At 49.0% G+C, this 24,482-nt stretch overlaps 1 long non-coding RNA gene across 1 annotated transcript; it reads right to left on the reverse strand.

The window, feature by feature from the left end:
- Positions 1-8,264: 8,264 nt before the first annotated feature.
- Positions 8,265-18,607, reverse strand: LOC135364110 (uncharacterized). The gene is made up of 5 exons (XR_010410690.1): positions 18,528-18,607; positions 12,173-12,261; positions 11,249-11,347; positions 10,420-10,493; positions 8,265-8,429 (listed from the first exon to the last, which is right to left on the reverse strand). It is a non-coding gene; the product is annotated as an uncharacterized LOC135364110 (long non-coding RNA).
- Between the last annotated feature and the right edge of the window lie 5,875 nt (positions 18,608-24,482).

A 24,482-nucleotide genomic window follows, 5' to 3' on the forward strand; every position in this document is an offset into this window, starting at 1 on the left:
TGCTACCCCAAATCAAGAACAGGAAACCTTTGGAGACCCACGTTGGGATGGAAATGAGGAATCATGTTCCCAGAGTATGTCATGCAGGACCAGGTGAGGGTGTGAGAGGGGGGACTTGTGGGTTCTGGGAAGAGGAAAGTTGGGAAAGGCAGCGGATGTGAGTTCTGCTAGACAATCCTGGGCACAGACCCAGAGTATCTCAGAGCAGATGGCAAGCTTGGTCATGACAGCAAGGAACGGGCCGAGGGATTCCATGTCATTGAGAAATAACCCATCTATCTCAGGACTCTGGGGAATTCCTTGAAAAACAAAACACACTAGCCCCTTCACATATCAAACAATACCGTATCCTTCCTCACACCTGTAAATAAACATCCAAACATCCTTGCTTCCTAGTTTTCATGGCAGTGGGGAAACAATTGACTTAGGAAGTCACTCCTTGGCCTTCAGGAGATGCTCAAGTATCCCAAATGTTTGCTCACATCAGGTGCCGAATATCTGGATGATAGAGTGTTTTGCTGCTAGTGATAAATGTGTGCTGACGTGCGGTTCCTGCCTTTCGGGAAGGGATTCCCATCTGGCTCCAGGGAGCTCTGTCCCCTGCCGTGAGGTTGAGGCCCCAGCTCACAGCCCTACTGGGAGCCACGCCTGCCTCCTGTTGAAACAAGCAGCACCCCATAGGATGCTTTCATATTGTTTTTACAGAGAAAAGAATAAAGTACTCTGTTCAGAAGAATCAGGAAGGATTCGAGTACTCAACCCTTCTCCACTCTTCTTTGTGTGGGTGTTGTGGGTGGAGATGAGAAGGGAGATGAGGCCGTGCATGTCTCATCTGTGTATCGTGGGGGCTGCGGAAGAGTCTGCACTGGTTTCAAGATTTATCAGAAAAACAAACAAAGGAAAGTATTCTCTGAAAAGGTAGCAAAAGTCCCAACTCAGGATCAGAGGATGATCGAGTTAATACCTCCAGTCTATTTCCGTCAGCCTGTGTAAATCTACGAACCAACACAACTACCTCCGTGCAGTCAAAGCTTTCTCTGCCCAGTGGGGCACAGTGGGGCCTGGGGGGCCCGGGGGGGGGCCCCTCGCTCCATCTTCCATGTCTCAGTTCCCTTTCTCCCAAGTGAGGAAACTGGAATAGGCTGCTTCTGAGGGCAATAAATGCACAATGTCTCTATTCATCTTGCATTTATAATTTTTAATGATAAAGGCAATATAACAGCAATAAAATTCATGAAATGGAAACAAATCTAATCATCTCTGATCCCACTATCATAACGTAAGCGGCTTGGTTTGATATTTCAGTGTTTTAAATCTTGCAGCGTAACTGGTTCTGAAAGGCACACACATGTTTCAGCTGGTTTTTTCAGACCAAAAAAAAAAAAATCTTATTAATTCATGTGATTTTTTTTTCAGAGTTAAACCCTCATGATTTTTTTTTAAAGATTTTATTTATTTATTTGAAGAGAGAGACACAGCGAGAGAGGGAACACAAGCAGGAGGAGTGGCAGAGGGAGAAGCAGGCTTCCCGCGGAGCAGGGAGCCCGATGCGGGGCTCGATCCCAGGACCCTGGGATCATGACCTGAGCCAAAGGCAGACGCTTAACGACTGAGCCACCCAGGCGCCCCAAACCCTTATAATTTTTAAACTCGAAAACCCTGTTGTAGGCTACAATGACTCTTTGGTGAATGTTATGGCTGAATCGTGCCCCCCACCAAATTCATATGCTGAAGATTTAACTCCCTGTACCCAGAAAGCGACTGTATTTGAGGTAGGGTTTTTTACAGAGGTAATTAAGTTACAATGAAGTCATTAGGTGGGGATCTAATATGACTGGTATCTTCATAAGAAGAGGGGATTAGGACACAGACACACGCAGGGGAAAGGAGAAAGGTCTTAGAAAGAACCCTAGTTTCAGCATGCTGGCTTCCAGAACTGTGAGAAAGTAAATTTCTGCTGTCTGAGTCCCCATTCTGTGGTCCTTCGCTCATAGCAGCCTAGCAAAGTAATGCAATGAGACACGATTCTCTTTCTTGGTAAACTATACTGATCACACTAAAGGGCCACTGAGGACAAGGCCCTCCATATCATAATACCCGGGAGAACCCCTGTACTCCCACTCCCACACACACCCCCCCACACACAAACAGTTTTAATGGCCACAAGTTTATTAAATTGTAACACGAGCGTGTTTGCAACAATTTTTTTTGATCCTGTAACAGAACAGGGTTTTGCAAAGTAACCACATCCTCTCCCTCAGCTGCTCTCCCTTCCTGCCAGCCAGCCACCCTCACATCGTGACTTTGAGAGCGAGCCCAGGACCAGGGGTTGGGTGGAATAGCTCCCTCCAACCTGGCCCGCCTCTTGAATTCTTTCTGAGAATCTCTGGTGAACAGTCTCTCCACTCTCTAAACAGGAGGCGAGAAACCTCCCCTCACACACTGCAGGTGCCCGGGGTTTCTTCAGAGTGGTTGTAAGCACGAAGCAATGTCTGGGGACCAGACCTTTGATGGCTCATTTCTACAGCTCAAACCTGATAAACCCTCCTGGGACTTGCCAGCCCCATTCACCTTGGAGGTGGGGAGGTTGGCTTCCCAGCAGTACTATTGTTTGCTTTTGGATTTAAAGCACCAGCTTCCCGGGTCCAGACCCAGCCGTGTGCACTTGAGGAGTGGTAGCTACACAGAGACCCCTTTCTGTTGTGCCCAACCCAGCTTTAAACAACAACAACAACAAAGAGAACAGAGAGTCGGGTTGTTCCATTTCAGGGGAGCAGGGCACTCCGCCCCTCAGTTTTGAGTCAGCATAACCAAGAACCACCAAGAGTTGAAAAGGTAGATAATGCACCCATTCCACATTCCCTACAAGGCTCTCAAGAGAGAGTGGCGACTAAAAGGGACATGGCCATCTCTAGACCAAACTGCAGCCCAGCCCCCAGGATGACCTCACAGGGGTGGGAAGTAGGACTAAGCATTCAACAGAAAGGCAGCCTGAGGACCACCCACTACGCGCAGAACCCGATGGGGCCTGGACATCCCTGAGGATTTCTGGTCTATCTAACAGCCAGGAACACAGCACCTGGGACAACTGGTAAAAGGCACGGTGACTTCAGTGAGTGCCACCAACCCACTGCTGTAGTTACAACCTCCTTTCAGCTCTCTCGCCTCAGCCAGATAATTCCTCCCTTCTCTCATGGGGAACTCTCCCATTACCACGGTCCCCTTCTCTCATTAAAGATCAGCCTCTGCATTATCACTTCCTTTGCATCTGTCACCGAGGCCACAAAAATGTGAGGGAGAGAGTTTCACCTGCATAGCCCTGCCCATGGGCGCTTCCTCCAAGCTCCCCTGTGCCATCATCTTTGGCAGGGACTGGCCTTTAGGGAGAGACTAGCCCAGAGGCGCACCTCCGGGCCAGGACTGACCTGAGGTGACAGGTAACAGGGACAAGAGTCGCCAAAGCCATCAGAAAGGCTCCACCTTTGCACTTGTTCACAGCAGATTTTAACGACAGCAAATTTCAAAGACATTGACAAGACCAAGGCCAGAGGCTCTGTCTCTGTGGGCACGCTTGCCACAGACATCATCCCACTCACTGCTCACGAGTTTGTGAAATATTCAGACCCCCATTCTGCAGATGAAGCTCGTTTTATTTGGTTTGGTTTGGTGTGGTTTTGCCCTTTCAGAAGAAGACAACTGAATTCAACCCACGGTTGAATCCAGCAAGACAAGCTATCAAAAGGCAAAACCAGTGCTGGGACTCCCGTCTTCCGATCCCAAAACCTGCCCCAGCACCCTGTCTCCTGGTACCAGTGGGGAAAGTGCTTACATCAGCAGGCAACATGGTTGCTGGACGGCCAAACAAAATTAGGTGCAGTAAGGACCCAAAGGGGAGCAAACACACGCTGTTTGCATTTTCTTCAGGAAGGCTAGAAAAGCAAAAGCAAGTGGAAGGACCCAGGAGAAAACAGAAAAGTGACAGCTGATTCCAGGCTGACAAAAGCAGAAAAACATAGGAAGATGAGGCACAATGAAAATAGGAACAGAGCTCTGGGGTGGAGGAGCCTACTCTGTCCCCAGGGCTTTGTTTAGCAGCAGATGGAGAAAGGAGAAATTCGTACAGCCTCCTGGAGAGTCAGGAAAAGAGAAAAAAACAAAGAACAAGCAACATACAAGAGAGGGAACTTTTGAACAACCTAAGAAAGCTCTGAGTGTGGGGATGGGACTGCAGGGGGTTGGGGATGAGAAAGTGGGGGGGTCCTAACTGGGGGGGAGGGGGGCTTCTCCTGGAGGGGCCTACGGGAGGGTTGAGTGGCCTAGGCAGAGGCTTCATAGTGAAGACCAGCGCCACCCCACCACTGTGGTTCAAAGCTCAGTCCTAGGGGAAGGTGCCTCGTTAGGAAAACACTTGAGGTTAAATGATGGTCATGGGACTACATGACAAGACAGGATAATGACCAGAAAGCTGAGAGTTCGGGACTTGGCTCCCCAAACCAGGCCAACGTGCTGGAAAGACCTGCAGAGTTAGGGGAACCTGACAAGTGTTGCAGGTGAGGAACTCCTGAAGGGTTCTCCCAAAACCAAGGGCGCCTGAGCTTCTTGGAAGCATATGAAGGGTTTTCCAGTACGTCTCACAGCGTTCAGTCCTCTTGGCTTAAGTAAGTACTGAATTAAAAATGATCCAGACGGGTGAAATGACATATGTCTGGGATTTGCCTTAAAAGTCTCCAGCAAACCAGAAAGCTGGGAGAAGGGACAGAAGAAACAGGAGGAGGAAAAAGTCCCACGGATTGAAGCTGGGCGGGCGAGGTAAGGGAATTTATACCAGCGGACCTCACGGTGCCCTTTCCGGGCCGGCCGCATCACCGGGGGCCTCTCACACGTTGCCAGTTCGCAGGCTGGAGCAGGAGACCCCAGATTACTAAATAAAAAACTCTGGGAGTGAGGCGCAGCATCCTGTGTTTTAACAGGCCCTCCCGAGGATTCCGCTCTGTGATTCGGATGCTTGCTCAAATTTGAGACTCACTGCATTAAACCATTTTTCTCTCCTTCAGTGTTTGTGCGATTTCCATAATAAAGGTTTTTTTAAAAAAAAAATCCCTGTGGGCATTTTTGTTGTTGAGTTGTTTATTTCTTACATCACTTGTCTTCAATTGCTATTTAACCATTGTTTTGATCTTTTCCTGGAGCCAGAACAAAAAGCCAGGAAGCAGATGCGACTGCGACTCTCTCTCTCTCTCCCGCCGCAGTCCGCAAACGAAAACTTCCCGTACAAGACGCCCAGCGGCGGGCCCAGCACTGGCACCTGCCCGACGGCGTCAGCACAGCGGCCCGGGAGCAGGCCCCGCGCGCCGTGCAGGGCGCACCTCGGCGAGGCCTTCCCCGCGTCTCCACGCCGTGCGCTCTGCGCCAGCCGACCGCCGAGGGTCCCAGCCCCGACGGCACGGCCACCCGACGATCCGGCTCGCGAGGCACGTCCCCCCAGAGACGGCATCTCGCAAGACATGGGTCCCCTTGACCTTTTCCGTCCTCCCTTTCAGAGGCTCTTTAGAAAGCCGCCCCGGAAGGGAGGGAGGCGAGCCGGAGGCCGGGTCGCGGGGAGGCCCCGTCCAGCAGCGTCGCCTCCCCCTCGCCGTTGGGGCCCGTGGGTGCGAGCGCGAGGCTCGGGAGGCCTGGGCGGCCGCGGGAGGGGAAGGGTTAAGAAGCCCGGGGCCCCTCCCCCTTCCCCGCGCGCGGGTCTTCCCCCACCCCAACCACCACCACCCCCGCCCCTCCCCGCCAGTGCTGTAAAACAATCCCTTTGTTTCCTCTTTAAGACGTTAGCCTCAGGGGCCATTATAGGAAAGAAAGGTAGCCAGGCTCTTTTATCTGCAAGAATCCATTAAGCGTGGCCTCGGTGCTGCGGCCGCTCGATTATGGGCTGCCTCACGAGGGGACCCTGGGGGACCCCTCCCAAGCACGGACCCAGACGCACCTGTACCCCATCTCACCACCCGCCCCTAGGGAACTGGAATTTGGGGGATGGGGGAGGAATGGAGAGTAAGGAGCCCCCGTCCAAACGAGAGTTAGAAGGGCGTCGTGGAGCTACGCCTTTTGGGGGGGGGGGTGTCTCCAAAGTACCCAGTTTCTCATCTTCCTGCACCCCCAGCAGGGAGAAATAAACTTCCGACTGCTCGATGGGAAATGACCCTGGCCTCGCCCTCCGCTACTGTCCACGCGGGGCCGCGCACATTTCCCCCGGCGGTCTCGGAGCGGCCCAGGGAACCGGACGCGGGAGGCGACGCGCGCAGCTGCACCTCTGGGGCGCGGGACGCATTGCACGTGGGTCTGTCTGTCCGCGCGTCTGTCCACCCCGAGCTGCGCGGGGACGCGTCCGCCTGCGGCGCAGCGCGACCCGCGCCCAGACAGCAGATGGTCCCTCCCGCGCGCGCTGGGCTGTGGCCCTGCGGGACGGCGCGAGTTTTTCCACTGGGGACTGGAAGAGGACCCTTTACCTTTCTTAGGAAGCTGTGACGCAAAATGCCGGCCGGAAAGCACCGGAGAAGGCCCTAGAGGTTTCATGTGGCTCATCATAAAGTAATCTAGCACCGATTAATTATTTATAACCCCTCCCCCCTCCCCCCCCCCCCCCCGAGAAGCAGTTGCCCCAAACGCCCACTTTGCCTGTGCGCTCGGCTACCCCGTCTGCAATCAAAACAAGGGAAGAAAGGCCGACGGGCCCAAGGCACCAGCGCCCAGAGAGCGGCTTTGAATTCTGGCCTTGGGGGGGTGCAGAGGCAGAGGGAGGAAAGGCAGCGGCGGGAGCCGGGCAGGGCCCTGGGAAGGTCCAGTGTGATACTTTCCGGGAGCTTAGGGGGAGGGATATTCCCTTTTTGAAACTGCCAACAATTCAGATTGTTCAGAGAGCACAGGTGGTGGGAATGCCACAAAACAAAACAGAACTCTTTAAATTCTCTGTTGTATCCAGGCCAAAGATAGAATATCAAGTCTGCGGGTCTCCCGCTTGAAATCTCTGTGGAATGACCTTCTTTGGATCTTCTCCTGCTCTTTCCCCATGAATATAAATATTTTCTCCACTTACCATATGTTACCCACGCACTTCCACAGACCCCACCGCCACTGCCCTGCTGGGCTGTTTGCAAAAGGAAAGTCTGTCCTCCTCTCAACCCAGAGGGCAGCGGGAGGAGGGAGCAGTGTTGTTTAAGGGACAATGTCACTTTCCTCTTCGTCAAGATTCTTTGTCAATTGCTGGGGAAATAATTGACCTCAAGCTACTTCAGTCACAACCAATAGAAAAATAGAATGGTGATGTGTCCAGCTGGTAAGGGAAGGCAGGCACGCAGGCTGGGAAACAAAGGTGCCAGGGAATAGAGCTGACATGAAAAATATGTAAAGCTTCATGTTGGAATTCTTGGGAAACAGAGGAATTTCACTTAAAAATAGAGCAAACAAACAAAAACTAGTATTCTGTTCATTTGCCACACCTTCAAGTTTACGGTCCTTAATTTATGCCATTGGATGGCTTAAAAGGAAAATCCAGCACAGAAGCCCTTTAATGCAGCTGAATCTTTTCGGTTCTCTGACCCTTTCCTTAACCTACACAATGGTACTTTTTCCGCGCCGCCCCCCCCCCCCCCACATCCTCCACTCAATCAGCAGCCAGAATGACTCAGTTCTGTCTGATTCAGGGGCCCAGGGAAGGATTTCAGAGTTCAGTGAGTATTGTTTGCGGGTTTTTGTTTGTAAGCAGTGGGAGAAAGTGCAGGAGGGAAAGGGGGCACCAGGAGGAGTGAGAAGGGTCACCGGAGGGAAAGCTGAGAAGAAACTGAGCAATTGCTGATCTTGGGTTCCACGGGAGAAACGATGGTTTAAGAGTGGTTAAAACAGATCTCGTATTTCAGACCACAAGATGTCCCAGTTATGAAGCTGATCCTGTTCCAGGTTGGACCAGTCAGGAAAAAAAATCAATAAGAACATTTAATGCCACCAATGTGGTAAGGAGCAGGAACACTGTCAAATAGCATCTCAACCTAGGCCTCAAACATGAGCTCCTGAACGACGCGGTCTTACCAAGAGGACTTAGAACAAAATCCGGATGCTACAAAGAGCAGCCTGAAAGCTTCAGGGGTGCACTTTTGCTCCTCTCATGTGAGACTAAACTGGCACGGTGGGTGTGTGTTGATGCACAAGCCACCACAGAGAAAACTGAGGTCCCTGCCTCAGCACTGAAACACAAAGAGCGAGGCATAATGTCAATATGGCACAAACCCGTCATCAGAGCCCACACATGTATTTGTCAATAGCTTACATCTTCTCCAAGGACTTGCAAGGAATGGTGGGTACGTGAGCAAGTCATCTTGAAAAGAAGGCTCATCAGTGCCAGAAAGTGCATCACGGTAGATCTAAGGCTGATAACGCTCAGCGCAGACCTTCAGAGACAAAACATTCAGTGTCATGGTAGAAATGTCCCCCATGGCGTGATGCATCTTCTCAAGCAGAATTTTTGAAAGGTGTGTGCCTGCTCTAAGACAACCTCAGGTAAATAGGTTAATGGGGATTTTCCAAATCTCTCCAACCTCTCACAAGTGCTTTCCAGAATCTTCTCTGAGGTCCATTCAAATCTTAGCACACTTGCTAGCTACGCTTCACTTCTCTCCGATCTGCTAACCCCGACCAGCGGTGTGGTATTAATTTGAAGAGAGCCTACTGATGGAATTCTCCAGTTTCCTTCATTGTTTGAAGCTGCTGACCCCCGTTTCATCTGAAGTAAAGAGATTCTTTTTTCACGTACCATTCTTGAAAAGAACCGGATCTGGACTAGTTTTGTTCTAGATGGATCTAGAGCTTTCATTCTAGGATCCAACAATTGCTGAACACGCACATTCTAATTGTGCCTATTAAGCATCCCTCCCCCATGCAATTTCACCTAATGGTTCAAAGATGGAGCCTTTGAGTTGGCTGTCTAGTAATGGTAATGGATTTGCATTGAACTCTTCATGTTCTCCCTGGTGACCCCTGTCATTCATCTGCAAGGTGGGAAACCAAGATTGGGGTGAAGTCTGTGGCTACAGTAGTTAGTAAGGCTAATTGGCTCACGTGAGAATGAAACCTGTGGCTTGGCCTCATTAGCCCTGCATTAAATCTAACATACCAAAGTACATTTGAATGGACAATAACTCTTGCCCGGAATATATTTGTAATTTGGTAGAATTAAATAAGGTTCTAAGTGAACACTGCCCCATCTGCAAGATGTTCAGGACAAAACAGAGGAAATTAAGGGAAGATGCCAATTGATATTCTAGATTTATGAAAATTAAATGCTTTTAAAGTATATCGTTTTCCTTCTGCAAATAATTTATGTTTAAACATCTCAAAACACTGCATTTTATTGTGTGTAAATTATGATCCTATTTATGTAAACACAAAAAGCTGAGGAAAAAGCTGATAAGAAATAAATCATAGTTTATGTGTTGTTATTTAGATGGCATGATTATGAGCAAATGATTTTTCCTCATCTCAGTTTTCCTAAAACATTATAGAGTGGCTACAACTACTATTTAATGGAATGAAGATATATGATCATTCTAAAAACATTTGTTAATACTCATGTACCGGGGCACCTGGGTGGCTCAGATGGTTAAGCATCTGCCTTCGGCTCGGGTCATGATCCCAGGGTCCTGGGATCGAGCCCCACATCAGGCTCCTGGCTCAGCAGGGAGCCTGCTTCTCCTTCTCGCCCTGCTCATGCTCTCTCTCTCTCTCTCTCTCTGTGTCTCAAATGAATAAATAAAAAAATCTTTTAAAAAAATACTCATGCACAGTAATCACTATTAAAAAAAGTGACATGGGGGTGCCTGGGTGGTTCAGTCAGTTGAGCGTCTGCCTTCGGCTCGGGTCGTGATCCTCTGGTCCTGGGATCGAGCTCCATGTTGGGCTCCCTGCTCACTGGGGAGTCTGCTTCTCCCTCTCCCCACCCCCCACTCCTGCTCTCTCTCTCAAATAAGTAAATAAAAATCTTTTTAAAAATGTTTTTAAAAAGTGACGTAAGTACAATTCCTGTTTTCTGGGCAAACAGTGACTTGCACAAGAATTACAGAGAAGTAAAAGGAGGAAAGAAACAGTCAACCAGGGGCCCCTGGGTGGCTCAGTTGGTTAGGCGTCTGCCTTTGACTCAGGTCATGATCTCGGGGTCCTGGGATAAAGCCCCCCGTCGGGCTCCCTGCTCAGCAGGGAGTCTGCCTCTCATACTCCCTCGGTGCCCTCCCTCTCTCTCTCAAACAAATAAATAAAATCTTTAAAAAAAGGAACAGTCAACTGAGAGCGAGCATTTCACAGTGGTACCTCATGCAGTTTGCTCTCCTGGAGAAGTAGCCACTGACTTTACAGAGTTGGGGACCAAAGCTCTGAGAGGACAGTTACCTGCAAACTGCCCAATATCTTCCTGGTAAAGGAGACATTCAGACAGTTTTGTGTGTCCACGCCCTTTCTTCCTGCTACACAGAACACACAGAAGCACATTTAATCGGTTAGACAGGTAGATAAATGATGTATCAACATTGTGTCTCATCAGAAGTTCTGTATTCAACAGTACAGCCATCCTGACCATTCTCCTTACCCAGAATCACCCTCCCATATACATACACACACATGCACAACATACACATACACACGTGCGTGCACCCTCACAAACGCATACACATAAGCGGGCACACATACGTGCACACATGTACACACATACACACCCATACACATCCACACACACACACGTATACAGACACACACATTGCTGTCACTGCTTGGACCAAGGATGAGCACCTGACTCGGTCGCTATACCACTAACTTCTAAGTGCCAATCAGATACTCTCTTCTCAAGAATTCGAATAAAGAGATGTAGATATTGTGGTGAAGTCCCTAGTAAGCTTTTCAATGCAGCTGTGAAGACTTTTGGCAGGTGAGAGCAGGAGTCCACTCCAGAGAGGGCAGATATGGAGGTTGGAGGCCCCACGGATTAGCAGAGAAGACTGGTCTACACAGAGGGGAATGCAACATCAGGGAAGGTTCAAGTGGCAAGTGGCCATGTTGCCACGTGTAGGCCAGAAGAGCTATTCCCATCCTCAGAACTTCCCTGTGACCAACACATCGCATGAAGCTCTCTGTACCCTAACAATTCCACGTTTTAAGTTAGCTTGAGGGAATTTCTTTCCTTACAACCAAAAGATCTCAAGTTACAGCAGAAATAAACACACACCTTATCGGAATGATTTTCTCAAGTCTCTTCTGGCTTTCCCAGTGATGAGCAGTGTCGGCAAACTCACATCTACTTGCAAGTCTCTCAGGAACCTCCCACCTATAATGCACAAAAGCAAACTCATCCACTTCCCTTCCGCACTTCCCCAAGTATTCTCAAACTCAGCAGGGTCACTAATGCCTTCCCAGCGGTTCAAGTCAGAAATCTGGGGGCTATCCCTGACCTTCCCCTCTCTGGTGCCTCCTGTATCCAACCTATTACAAATCCTCCCAGATACTGCTCAAATCCGCCCATTTCTCTGACCCTCCTCTGCCCTGCCCCTGGATCCCTCAGAATCTGGCTCCTCTCCAACTCCATTCCAATGCTAAGCCTGATCCTTACACACACACACACCAGCATCAAAACCCCTCCCGTGGCTTTTGGCTTCCCTTAGCCTTTTAGGATAAAATAAAAACTCATGTACACCGTCTGCAATGCCTTGTGCATTGTACCCTCTCCAGTCTTGTCCCTCGGCATCCTGGCCATGCTCTGTCCAAGCCAAAACCCTTTCCATTCCTCAAAAATGTCACGCTTCTCTGCCCAAAGGACTTTTGTGTACCCTCCTCCCCTCCACGTGGAACTCTTCCTCTCCCCACTGACTCCTACTCTCCTCCTGTGTCTTAGCTTAGATTCCGTGGCCTCCACAAGGCCTCCTCTGATTCTGTAAGCTTAAGGTGAAGCATCCCTAAGATATGGTCCTGTGACCTTCTGTATCTGACTACCTGTAGCACATACTGACATTCAAGGTCATTGCCTGTTTGTATTATCTGCCTCCCCTGCTTGACCATGAACTCCAGGCAGGCATATTCCCAGTGTGGAGCCCACAGTACATGCTTGGGAAGCAGTGGAGGAATGAATGTATGAACGCCTCAAAGCGGTGCTCACGCTCAGGACAACACGTGGACATTTTCGTGAACCGGCTCTTCTGCTCATTTTGTCACAGCTTGCACTTTTTTAGGATCTGGTACAAGTCCCTGAAACAGAAGTTGGGAAATGGGGCCAGAGAACATTAGTAGTAATATTTACTGTTACCGCTATTAGAACACCTGACATTTCCCCTCCCTTTCTACATGAGGCCCATAGCTTATACTCCAGTTAATCTGACCACACTTTGACTCTCCACGCCCTCATGGTGAGTCCTTACCCAGGACTCTCTTGGGTCTTCATGCAAATCAATCTCAGAGGACTTTCCTGAAGTCCTTCCACCTAACATCAAACGTAAGTCAAGAAATCTCCACTACATATGGGCAGGAGCATCTCATTAAGATGGGGAAACCAAGTTCTGGGACACTGAGGCCAAGCTAAGACACCAGGCCCTTCTCTCTCTCCCACAGGCTGCCCATGGGGCCCAAGCAGCCCACTGCAGGACACATCACAGGGGAGAACTTGGAGCTTGGGGGGCAGGTCGAGCAGCGACTAGACCACCACAGTGCAAAGTGCTCAGCAACTAGATGTGTATGTATGATGGTCTTGGAAAGGAAATAATTACAAGAGGGACATGTTGTGAATGAAGATGCTTTGGACCCAAAGTGTCAGAAGGTGGAGGCAGAAGCTGAGAGGAAGGGTATTCAGGAGAGGATGGACCCAGCATGGCTCAGAGAATGGAGTCATACATTTGCAATCTAGGAGAGGGTCTCTGATTTCGAAGGAAGATGGTAATTTGCTTTTCAGACAGATTGGGTTTGTGATGGAATCTAAGAGGAAGTGAAAGTCATAAGACGTCAGCTGCAGAAAGGGATGACAATTTGGAGGTGACCTATGTGGAGGCGATGTTTGCAGGATGGACGAGGGAGATTCTACAACATGAGCCAAATACAGGGCCAACAAGAGCTCCCCCATTCAATCAAGAAGATCCGGGGAGACAGGGGGAAGAATCTCAAGGAGACGGAGAAAGCCAAGATGTGTGGCCATCCAGAACATAGTGTAAGGTTACAAGGGAGGAGACAGTAGGGAGTCAGTTTGCAATATTCAATGCTGATTGTATTATCTGAGATCTTATCGTCGGTTAGGCATGTTTCAAGGAACTCTTCATCAGTGATCCCATTTAATTCTTGTGGCAACTCCATGAGATGGGGGCTTATTTTACAAATGAGCTATCTGAGGCTCTATGAAATGGTACAACTTATCAAGGCCATATGGCCAGTAAGAGGCAGAGCTAAGATTCAAACCCCTTGTCTTGGAACCCATAGCTGAATCTTGGAAGATGAAGAGGAAAATTGAATGGGGGATATATCAGTTTTCTGTGGCTCTACGTAGCTTGACAAGACAAAACCAGTCTCTGTTCTGGATGAGAATAGCTGGAGGTTGAAAAAGATCAAAGCCTAAATGCTCCTCTGACTCAGTGAGTCAAGGACAGGGAGACAAATTGGTGAGGGAAGGAGCCCGGGGCCATGAGATTCAAGGGCCTGCTTCTCTTCAGCTGCTGCTTCTGCCTGGGCAAGAGCAAGGGAGGCTCCTCCAGAGCCTTCTCCCCGGCCTGACTGGAATCCCAGCCCCAGGGTCGCCATTCTGGGTGCTTTCCAAGAGCCCAGGAGCCAGCGAGAGCAGGCAGCGCCGAGATGGAGACCAGCTCACCCACTTCCTAGAGGCCTTGTGGCAAAAGTCCCTGCCAGCCCAGAAGAAGGTAGAGGCCCTGAGAGGAGTGGGATGTAGGGCAGACCAATCAACATCCAGACACCACCGGGGGTAGTGCTGGGGGCGGTGGGGAACACCAGCAAAGATGGGGTAGGGAACCAAAGGACCCAATCTGCCAGTGCTTGCCCTGGATGCTGGGACAGATCAGAGAGACCTAACAAGGGACGTCCTAGGCCTCCTCAAACTTGAAGCAGATCTAGGGGGCTGGATATTGGGCCCGTGGGAGAAAGGAGGGCCACTCCAGGCCTCAGGGGACTGCTTCTGGTGGGCACAAACCTCCCCTGAGGGGAAATGTCGGTCTCGCTAGACACGTCATGGGATCTCTCACCTCAAAGCTACGTCACCCAAGCCTGTCCTCACCAGTTGGCCAACTCAACAGGACGCACGCGGCTACACCTTCCCCTCCCCTACCTTGGACACGAGTTTATGCTCCACAATAGCTGTGTCCCCGCTTGCATTCAGTCAATATGGCTGGCTTTTAAGTCTAGGCAAAGAAGCCTCGCAGATAAAGGGGACAGCAACGGACCTCTCAGCTGCTTTGCTGCTTTGCTGCTTTGCATGTGGAAGTGAGTCAGGGCAGACGCTCGCTGCAGGCAGGCTGGAAGTGAGGACAGCACCTCCTGGAGTTGTGCAAATTGCCAACTCTGACAAGCATGGAAGAATGTGCAGGTGAAGGAACCCCAGGCCTCCTCTCCACCCTATTTCTTTGGCTGAAGCAACCCATCCCAGCCTCAGGCCTTCATGAGTCTCTCTCGGCTGTCTTCCTTTTGTTCCTAGATCTCAACTCACATGTCAACTCCTCAGAGAGGCGCTCTCTCTGTCCTGTTTTATTATTTTTAAAGCACTTATCCTTATCCAAAAGTTATTTTAAAGCTATGAGCTCTACCCACCACGCCCCACTCAAATATAAGCTCCATGAAAGCATGGCTTTGGAGTGTCTTGCTTCCTCTTGTGTCCTCCTCACCAAGCAAAGGACCTGGCTTTTACTGAGGCTTCTCAGTAAATGTGTGTCAAATGGAATCCATTTGAGGGGTGCCTAGATGGTGCAGTCAGCATCTGACTCTTGGTTTTGGCTCAGGTCGTGATCTTAGGGTCATGGGATCGAGCCCCATGTCGGGCTCCACGCTCAGCTGGGAACCTGCTTGAGACTCTGTCTCCCTCTGCCCCTCCCCACCGCTCTCTCTCTCTCTCTCTCAAATAACTAAATCTTGAAAAAAAAAAAGTGGAGGTGACCAAATATTTAAAATGATTTTATTATAAGCAATTAAAATTTAGTTACAAATCATTATTTCTGCACATCCCCCAAAACGATCGTCTGTTTTCTCCCTAATGGTTTGCCTCTTTCCTTTCATCCTGCCAGATACTACACTGGGAATGTTGGGAATACGCATCAACCCCCAATGGTTTCAGGGAACCTATGACTTTAAAAAGACGGTCATCACTGAAGATTGTATAAAACACGCTGTAAAAGGAAAATCTCCAAAGGAGATAAAGGGCATCAGGAGTAGGGCGTCTCCTTTTTATGAACAGTTCCTAGGTGTTGCCTGGCCAGCAGCTCCAACCCCCCCCACCCCCCACCCAGTAAAATAGGCCAGCAGGGAAAGCTGCCTGTGGCCTAGCTTAACCCTTCCCTGCTCCTCACCTCAATAAGATGCTGGGAAAGATCAGAAGAATTCAAGCACTACTTGCTGACTGGAAGAAAACAGCCAAAGGGGGGAAAAAAAGACTGATTCCAATGTCACTCCCCACCCCCAAGCTTTCTTCTCCCAAAGAGGCTTCTGTTCACAGAAATTAAAGGGCTCTGATAGCAGATCACAAATTCAGGACAGAAAAGCTTCACTATGCAGCTAGAGACCGTATTGTCGGGAACCCGACGTTGGACACTTTTTTTTGCTTATGAACTTTTGGAGACCATTCGAATAAAAGACTATTTGTTCCTGGACAAACACTCACCAGCAAAGAAGCCTTTAAGAGGAGGGGACATTTTTGTTTTGCATTTTCTCTTTATAAAAAAGAGAGAGAGAGAGACTTACTCTACTTGTTTTTCAGATAAAAGAAGCGAATTTGTTTACTCTTGCTGGGGACTCATGTTTACAAGTTCCTATGCCATTGTGGTAAAAAGAAATGCTATTTTTAAAAAATAAAAAGCCACACAAGACTTCATATGTAGGGTTCTTCTTCCTGCCTCCCCACTTTCATTTTACATATGGCCGTGAGTATACAAGCCAAGTCAAAGCTCACGAGGTAACTCTCTTTTCTATCTTTCCCGGACTCCTTTCAGAAAAAAGGCCATACCTGAACTTGAAAAGCAATCTCTTCTCAAAGTTCAGTGAAATCCTAGCCTCAAAAGTCCCACCCCAGATTTGCTCCTTTTTGAAAAACCCAACTCCTGGCAGATGTGAACACATAGCCTAGGTTTTCAATGCGCCATTCCTTGCAGTATTCATCTTCCCTGTATCCATGGAACGTTTCTGAAATCAAGCTAGCAAGATGTTGAATAATGTCCTTTTAAAAGAGGGTGTGCCCTAACTGGGTCACTAACTGTGTGACTAATCACGGTTGCCTGTAACCACAGAGACCGTGGCTTCAACCTGACTTGATCATTCGTAAACCACAAAATGACCCAGCCATCTGCAGGGGCTGCTGGCTCTGGGAGCTTGTAGATCTTCCCAGGCCTGCTCCCTCGTCAGCCCAAGTGGAATGGGAGCCGCCCTCCACTTGGAGCCCCTGGGCATTTGCAGCAATCAGAACGGATCTGACCAGCTCCAACCTTTGCTTATTCAAGTCTTTACCCGCTCCAGTCTCAGCAAGCAATTGCAACAGTTGCTCTCTACTCTGAATTCCATTTAGCAATTCTGAGTGCAGAAGAGAAAAAGAAGGGGCCTGGAATAAATTTGTTTCCAAGAAAAAACAAAAAACAGAAACAGAAAAGGAGAAGGTAACAAGAAAGAAAACTTCCTCCAACTTAGTCTGGGGTCCTTGGTTGTGTCTATCATGGATTCATGCATTGCACTAAAACTTAATCAAATCCATACATCTTTCCCCAAGCGGTATAGCAATGTAAGGAATATGGGGACAAGAGCATCTTTGCTAAGCGTCCCTTGACGACGTGTCCTAAGTTAGGAGCACCCAGGCAGGGATCAGCGGCCTCAGGCCAGCAAAGGAAGAGCGTTAACCCCTTCCCTTCCGGCCACCCAAATCATAATTTTTGCAGGCCTGCTGTGCTAAAAAATACCACTTAGGAGGAAGAAGTTTATTTATAAATGAGGGAAACGATTGCTCTTAGTCGCAGGGGAAGATCTGTTCTCACTACCTCTCACCACAAAGCCCCCACCCCAACTGTCTGGAAATAAGGTTATTTTTTCCTAAGAGTCAAGGCAAAGTTAGTGGAAGGTACACCGCGTGCTAAGCAACGTCTCAGCCCCGCCCCCTTACCTGTGTTCCTTTCAGCCACCCCCCCCCCCCGCCCGCCCCAGCAAGCCCTCAAGTAGAAACCCACCCTTTTTTTCTTATCACATTAATTCAATAGGGCAAGTGCTACCGTCTGGGGTTGGGGAAGACGAGGTTTTCACCAAAAGGACGGGCGGGAGCAACAAATGGGAGGGAAACGGGCAACGCTTGTGAAATCCCAAACCGGACTGGTAAGAACAACATCATAAATTATGGATCCCTCGAGCCGCCTCTGGCCTGTCACGGCGTGATCCGTCTCCCTGGACTTGCCCGGCGGCGGGCGACACTGTGGTCCGCGAGCGCGGGTCGCCGGGGCCTGCGTTGCTCCCCCTGCCCGGCCGGGTCCCAGCGTTCCCCCCATCCCACCCCCCGGGGCGGCCTGGTCTGGGACCCCGGGGACAGCTCGGAGCTCCGCGCTGCGGGACGCGCCAGCTGCGGGGACCGGGACCCACCCCCCCCTTCCCCTGGCAGGCCGAGCACAGGCTCGCCATTGTTCCCGTCTCCGCCCCTACTCCCCCCCCCCCCCGCGGGAGCACCCAGTGCCGGGCTCCGCGGTCCGAGCGGGGCCGAGGCAGGGGACACCAGGGGCGCGCGTGGACGGCTCGGGGTGCGCCTTCGCGGGCGGCGTGGCTGGGGGCCCCCCAGAGCAGCGTGCGACATCTGCGCGAGAGCGCGGGGGCGGGAGGGGAGTCGTCACACTCAGGACGCCCGTCTGGACTGGCTTGCCTCCCGTGCCAGACGCGAGGAGGGAGAAGTCAACGTTAAACGCCGCGGCGGGGGCTGCGGCGAGCGCGCAAAGCCTCGGCCCCCGCGCCGCGCCCTGCGCCCAGCTCGGCCCGCAGGCCACTGCAGCCCCACCTTGCCCTTTGTCTTTCCTCCCGAGCAGATGTGCGGTGACCCCCTGGTATTATTCATGCTGTCGAGATTAAAGGAGCCTCCGCCCTGTTTAGAAACTGCAACTCTTGTCCCCCCCACCCCCACCCTCAGCAACCCCACCCATTGTTTTGTTTTTGTTTTGTTTTTTGGCAGCGAGTCAACCGCTCATCATAAGGTGGGCAAACCCCTCGGTTCACATTTAAATATGTTTGTGTGCCAAATTGGCCTGCTGTTCTGCCCTTTTAGCTACTGTAACCGCACCACAGAAACAATGAATTACCAGATTAAAGTCACCGAAAACCGGCTCATCCTGCAGATGTTGTCTGCTGAAGGCTGCCTACTGACGAACGTGTAAGGGTCTGTGTGTGTGTGTGTGTGTGCGCGCGCGCGCGCGCGCGTGTAAAGCCAAAGCCAACAGCCTCATATTTGTTTTTTGGTAATTTGTTTTCAGTATGCCCCCCCCCCCTTATTTAATGATGAAAGGTCAATTATGAGACGCAGAAACAAGCCACCTTCTCTGGCAAGCCCGCACTCCCAGAAATGAATGGGAGAGCTGGGGTTTCTCATGGGGCAGAGACAAGGGAACTCCAAATCAAGCTGAATTGTGTGTGAGTCAGGCCCTGGAGAAACTGTGGGCAGAGGAAATGTGAGTGGTGGTTTCCTGGATTTCTTCTGCAGGAAGAAACCAGCGGTGGGAGGGAGGGCAGTGAAGGGAAGGGGCCAGGGAGGCGGAGCAGGGGACAGAGCGCCCGGAGGGAGGGAGAAGGGCCTCCTGGCGGCGGGGGAAGGGCAGGGTGGATCTGTAGGAGGCTGGGCTGCCTTTGTGTTGTCAGGGTGGGCAGGGGCTGGGCCTGGCGAGGGCCCTGAGTGTGAGAGCCCTGAGTGTGCCCCGCCAGGTAACATGAGGCACCTGTGCGCGAAAATGCAGCGCGCATTAGCAGTATCATTATTTAGCATGGGAGCATTACCAAGATAATTACTGCCAGTTAGAAAAGCAGAGGACAGAGGGAATTGAAACCCCAGACCCCCTGGCTTATCAAACTGCCAGGGTTCGGAGGGCTGCCTCTCACAGAGCTGCGCGGGCGGGAGGTCTGGGAGGGCTGCCCGAGCCAGAGCTGCGGGCTTCTTTCTTTTCCAGGTCTCATCCTGGCTCCAGGGTCAAATTAGGGTCAGAGATAAAATGTCAGAGGTCATCACTAACATTTTCTGATATCCCAAGCAATCCTCTGTGGAATCCAGAACTCATCCTTTTTATCTGGAATTAAATGGGTCCAATAAAGGAGAGCAGGGACTTTGGTCTTCAAATAATAATAATAATAAGCGCAACAGTGAACAATGATTGAGCTCTTTTATGTGTCAGACACCATGGAAACACTTGAATGACTTCTTTCCTTCAATCTTCACAGCCTTAAAAGGAGGTCATGGTTATTTACAGCCATTTGACAGATGAGTAAACTGAGGCTCAGAGAGGGTCCAGGAGAGGGCACAAAGTTACTCAGCATTTTGTGGCTCTCGCCTTCTGCCTATAGGTGCTAAAAGACTGACAGAGGGCAAGGAAAATGGAACACGTACATTCTGGTTACTTGTGGCCAATAGAGACCCTTCCGCAAAGCTTGAGTTTTAGTACATAAATGCTAGTTTCCCAAACATACATACCGCTCTCTACCCATATCATCGTCAGGGTCAGAAGTAAATCTCACAGGAGTAAATGTTATGGTTTCCAGAAAACAAGGTATTTTGTTTCCGGAAAACAAGGTTTTTTTTTTTTTAAGTGCCTTCTTTTATAGGTGGGTAATTTAACTAATGAAAAACATTCATAAATTTGTTCATTAAAAAGTTTGCACTCAACACACGCAGCTAACTATATGGACAATAATAAGGTAAACAGTTGAAGAATCAAAATTGGCTTTACGAGTCTCAGAGAGGCCAATAAACTCACTTCCCAACTGCTGACCTAATTTTTTTTTATGACATTGTAGTGAATGAAATCAATGTGGACATTTAATTTCAAGTATACATGTTGAATTTATACCATCAGATGATGATGCCAAACTGAAGCATTATTGTTATTAATATTGACAATAATTATTAGTAACAGTTGCTAACATGAACTAGGCTATTATTATATGTCAAATATTGCACCAAATGCTAAATGTTCATCAGGTCACTTAATCCTTACAAAGAAAGCCCTGGCTTCCATTCCTTCGTCCCCAGTCTCCTCTCCACACTGTAGCCAGAGAGCTCTTTTTAAAATGTAAACAAGGTTAGGGGCGCCTGGGTGGCTCAGTCAGTTAAGCGTCTGCCTTCAGCTCAGATCACTGGTACAGCGCTGAGTCAAGGCCCCCCCCCCCCCCCCCCCCCCCCGTCTGGGCCCTGGAGCCACAGGTCAGTCAGTGTCCCTGCTCAGCAGGAAGCCTGCTTCTCCCTCTCCCTCTGCCACTACCCCTGCTTGTGCTCTCTCTCTCAATCTTTTTTAAAAAACAAAAATAAGATGTGAATGAGGTTTTTTAAAAAAAGGCTTTTTTAATTTAATAAAGAAAAGGGGCGCCTGGCTGGCTCAGTCAGTAGAGCATGCAACTTTGGATCTCAGGATCGTGAGTTCAGGCCCCACGTTGGGCATGGAGCCTACTTAAAAAAAATAAATAGTAAATGTAAACAAGGTCAAGTCCTGGCCTTGGTTAAAGTCTTCCAGTGGCTTCCCAAGTGCTCAGGAAAACTCCACCTGCTTTCCTTTGGCCGACAAGCCAACGCCTGGACCTGCCTACTGTCTATTTACTCCAGTAACCCACATCACTGTCTTCCATCCATCAGTCAGGCCTGTCCAGTCAAGATCAAAGACATTCTCACCTTAGGGCCTTTGCACATGTTTCTCCCTCTGCCTGGAATATCCAGCCTTTGCCTGGCTAATATTTTTTTCACAATGTCTCCATATCATGGAGACCTTCCTTCAAACAAATCAAACCACCCTAGCACTCTATTTTCCTGCATAGCACTTAAAATCATGGAAAATTACTTCTTTTTCTGTTTGCTTACTTGTTCATTTCCTTCCCTGAGCCGTAAGAGCCAGCAGGACAGGGACACACATTCGGCATTGCTCTCCAATGTGTCCTTGATGTCTAGCGCTCCTGACACACACAGTATTTGTTAATAAATAGAAGAGCACTCAGAGAGGTAGACACTGTTCTTATTCTCACTTTATAAATGAAGAAACTGAGGTGCCAGGGTGTTAACTTCCCAAAAGGATCTGGAATGGGGCAATAACTATTTCAGATCACTAGCTTTGACTGAATCCAAGGGCAAACTGACAAACACACATGATCGTGAAGAAAGGTTAAAATCAAATGGAATTCTATAGAAAATGAACTTATCTTGGGGCACCTGGGTGGTGCAGTCGGTTAAGTGACCAACTGTTGGTTTCTGCTCAGGTTGTGATCTCAGGGTCGTGGGATCGGGCCCCATAGTCAGCGCGGAGTCTGCTTGAGACTCTCTCTCCCTCTCCCTTGCCCCCCCCCACTTTGCACATGCTTTCTCTCTCTCAAATCAATCAATCAATCTTTTTTTTTTTTTAGCAAATGAACTTATCTTGTGAACAATTTAAATTTACAGAAGGGTAATGTTTCCAAATACACCAGAGATTAATATATCATCTTGCACATTTATTCTAGCCACACGGGTTAAACATTAAAGTGTTTGGTGACTTCAGAATATTTCTGATTTTTTTTAAAGTTTCCAAAGTATTTGAGCATTTTAAACTATGTTTCTTCAAAGAGTACAAATGCTGATGGGCATTCCATCCAGGCATTTCTGCTCTTACCTAAGGATATCAGCAGAATGTGGTTTTATTGCACAATTATAGGAGTCAAATGTAGCCACAAACCCCGTGACCTCTTCTTCTAGGACTTCTAAATAACTCATAAGCAGCCCTCCCCCAAGGGAAGGGTGAAATACAAATAAGTGAAGAGGCCCCGTTTTCAACCTTAAATTGCTGGAGTCCCTTCCAAATCAAGGATTCACTGTTTCCAGACAGTAAGCAGACAGCTTTTTCGTAACAAGAAAAACGTCATCGGTCTTATCTTTGTGTTGCTTTCACAGCTTAGATAAACCCGATGTCCTACCGAGGAAATGCAACAGGGTTTCCAGTAAAGGCTCTGTGTATGGTGCGGATGGAGTAGCTTCCCTTCAGAGAATTGAAGTTTTCTGTTTCCTTCCGGTGGGAACCATAGATGCTGTGTAAGAAAATACAGGAATTCGATTCACACATAACAAAACACAACAACCCCAGGGGGAGGGGGAGATTTTCCTGAAATATATGAGTTTCCCTGGTTTCACATGACACTGTGTATGGTCTATAATTCATGACCACAGGGGGCTGAAAATTGTCATTTCCTGGCCCCTCCAATGGTGGTTTTCCAGTGAGGAGAACATTCTGACTAACCAATGCTACTTTTTTTAATCTTGAGTCTTCATGCTGGTGGAAGAAAGCCTACTTCTACTTACCAGGGGAGGGGACGAGAAGGTGGGCTGCAGAGAAACGACGTAGCCTCAGTCTTGTAATCAATCATCCCTGCCTGTTGTGAGGGTTTTAACAATAAAACCTACCCACACTGACCGGCATTGATACGCATCCTCACCATGTCACTTAGAGCATAAATGAGACATCTACCTACCTATCCGATGGCTTTTTGAATATAAATATGCAGACCCAATTGAGATTTTGAGAACTTTGTAACATCCAAACTTGATTGTGAAAACAGAGGCAAAAAAGATTTTATGCGCTTTTGATGTTTTTTAGTACACAATTGTATTTCCACTGGTTCACTTAGTCTTTCATAAGTTGAAGTGGGGGGGGGAAGCGGGGTGTGGGGGGTAGAGTTTTTGAATCTTGACTTCTTTGTAACTTTTATTTGCTGTTCTACTTAAATGAGGTTGAAGTTCAACAGAGTAAGAAAAGTGAACCTTCAGTTTGCCCCGGTTTCAGGTACATCCGTCATTTCTTCTCTTGTGTGTGGTTGTTGTAAAAATGATCTCTACGCAGAGGCATCAGGTCCCCTTCAGGAAGGCACAACTTAGCGGACCGATGAGATCAGCTGTCTGTAGAAATAGTAACTCTAAGGGACAGTCAGTTAATGCACAGCTTACAGAAATTTAAGAACCCCAATCCCACAGTGGTAAACGTACATTCTCAGGTCACCAAATGGGAATTTGGGTGGACCATAGTGAGTGAATGAAGTGAACCAATCTCAAGGAGGTCTTACAGAGCTGAAATGATCAGTTTGGGAACTTCTAAGAAGGGAGTTGATCCAGAAATCGCACTTTCTCCCCAGTGTTGTTGGGGGTAAGGGGAGGAGAATGGAACCGCCAATGAATAACCGTGAGTAACGTTATTATGCACTCTGGAATATAACTCCCTAAAATAGAGATGGAAGGTGGAGGTTTTAATGAACAGAAGTCAGCAGCCACCAGTCTTGTAGGGATTCTTGACCATTTGGCTGATACATCTTGCATTAAATATGAATTAACTGGACTTATGGTTAACATGTCAGTTTCTTGTAGGTTTTTTTTTTAAGATTTTATTTATTTATTTGAGAGAGAGAGCACAAGCAGGGGGAGTGACAGGCAGAGAGAGAGGGAGAAACAGGCTCTCTGCTGAGCAGGGAGCCCGATTTGGGGCTCAATCCCAGGACCCTGGGATCATGACCTGAGCTGAAGGCAGATGCTCAACTGACTGAGCCACCCAGGTGCCCCAGTTTCTTGTAGGTTTTGATTAAGCAAGAGGGTTCTAAGTCAAACATTTCCAGCTGCCCTAACTAATCATTTCTTACCCTGAGAAGCCCAGGACCAGACTGGGGACTCAGCTTGGTAGTGCCCCTTGGGAAACCAGCCTGTCTGGCCAGCTAGCCCCCTCAAGGACATGTCCAGCTTCACTTCTCTCTAACAGAAATAAAGCATTGTGAGCCCATGAGAGGGAAGACCAACATCCAATTTTTTTTTTTTTACATGATTCGTAACTATTAATCAAAAAGCTATTAGCTTTCAATATAGTCCTGAAAATAGATACCCAGGGCACCTGGGTGGCTCAGTTGGTTAAGTGTCCGACTCTTGATTTCAGTTCAGGTCATGATCTCAGGGTGCTCAGGGCCATGGGATAGAGCCCCAAGTCAGGCTCCATGCTGAGCATGGAGCCCTGCTTGGGATTCTCTCTCTCCCTCGCCCTCTGCCCCCTCCCTGCTCACGT

Source organism: Mirounga angustirostris, unplaced genomic scaffold (assembly GCF_029215605.1).
Source record: "Mirounga angustirostris isolate CCGP_5_RB_7025 unplaced genomic scaffold, mMirAng1.0.hap1 SCAF_4, whole genome shotgun sequence".
NCBI classification, from domain to species: domain Eukaryota; kingdom Metazoa; phylum Chordata; class Mammalia; order Carnivora; family Phocidae; genus Mirounga; species Mirounga angustirostris.